Below are 1,853 nucleotides of genomic sequence, written 5' to 3' on the forward strand. Positions count from 1 at the left end.
TAGTGGATCATAGTGCAGTATGACAGTGGTCTGCCAGTTTCCGTGGAGGTCGGGTAAGCGCTGAGGACAACCAAAATAGTTGAACGCCATCAGCTGCAACAGACTACACCTGTCTGGTTATTGTTAATGACATTTTGGGAGAGGGTAGACGAAAAACATGTGAGGAAATGGCATATAAGGCCAGAATGTCTGTCACTTCAGTTTAAAGAATCATAAATGAAAAGTAAAAGATGAGAAAATTAGCTGCCAGATAGGTTGATCATGGTTGAAAGTAAGTCGCAAAAGAATCGCAGAAGAACTGCTTCAAAGCTATCGAACAGAAGGACTGTTGTTCTTGATGAAACCAGGATATGAAATTTTTAGCCAGAACTGAAGTGTCTGTAGTGACAATGCAAAAGTTCCGACTCTCCACGACCGAAAAGATTCTGTCGCCAAAAATCAAAGGTGAATCTGTTAAAGATATTTGCGTATGACACGAGTGGAGTCATAGCTACAAATAGAGTGCCCCAGAGGACGTTTGTAACAGGTGCGTACTACAAACTATTTCTGCAAAATGTTTCGCGCCAGAAAATTCGTCAAAGAAAGCCCGACGTGCTTGCAGCTGGTGCCCTCATTTTGCAAAACCGCATGTTACCCTATCTGCGAGAGAAACGCTCTACAAATATGGATGCGAAATACTTTCCCACCCACCATACATACCCTGATATGAGTACAACAGACTTTGTTTTCTTTCCAAAATTGAAACATTTTGATACAACTGATGTAGCTTCCAGTGAGATGATCGGAAAAGTCCAACAGCTCAACAGTGAAGGTACCCTATCTGGAAAACAGAAGTTTCCAAAACTTTCAAAAGCTGTCATAAGCAAGAATGGAGATTATATTGAAGACTTGTAAAGATATTTTGTAAAATAAATTATTTTCTTCAATTCTGTCTTACCGTGTGCAGAACTTTTGAAATGACTAATTTCATTTCAAGAAAATCGAACACGCCTAATAGGTCCCTTTTCTCAGCACTTAACATGTTGGTGAATCAAACGCGAGGAATATTTTCTAAAATGACAAGATTATGCAGTTTGAACTCCTTTTTAAACACAGCAAACTAAGTCCAATCTTCATCCTCAATCCTTCTCCGATCTGAAACGTATAACTGAGCGTCTTTTATCTGTAGTTTTCTGGTATTTAGAAATCTGTTATCCAAGAAAGTCAGATGTAATAAATCTCCTTTATCGTTTTCTACTACACTGAATTTTTTTAACTCGGTATCAAACGTTTAACATTCTTCCACCTCTTGTCGATAATATCAAGATCACGATCCGAAGGCTTGTAGATGCGTCCAGAAACAAAAAATTTCGCTTCAACAAGTACGGATTCAGAATGACGTAACTTTAAAGCCATCGCTATTGTGCGATTTTTTTCTGACCCACACAGTTATTACACTGTAAATTGAGTTTCTTTTTGTCAGTAAACTTTAAGCAAACACGACGCCGCTGCATTTCCTCATGTGCTAGCCTTATCCTCATGTCACACACACATGGATGACGTGCGTAAGTCAGTACTAAAGCGAAAGTTGTACTTTGAGAGCTGCCTTGAATAAATCGAGCTGCTGTGTGAGAGACTGAACAGAACTTGCTCAAGATGGACGGACACGGTGTAAGTTTCGCTTAAGGGCATTTGAGATGCTAAAAATTCATCTTTTATTATATCCTAGCCATTTTCAGCCAAGTTATATTCAAGTCTCAGCTAAAATATTTATTGAACAGTTTTCTTCTACAATAATGACTTACTTCTCTGCGAAAAGAACGAATATGTGCTTTAATCAAATTTGTGTCTTCATCATCCAGCTACAACTTACT

The sequence above is a fragment of the Schistocerca nitens genome, chromosome 2 (assembly GCF_023898315.1).
Source record: "Schistocerca nitens isolate TAMUIC-IGC-003100 chromosome 2, iqSchNite1.1, whole genome shotgun sequence".
Classification (NCBI taxonomy): Eukaryota; Metazoa; Arthropoda; class Insecta; order Orthoptera; family Acrididae; genus Schistocerca; species Schistocerca nitens.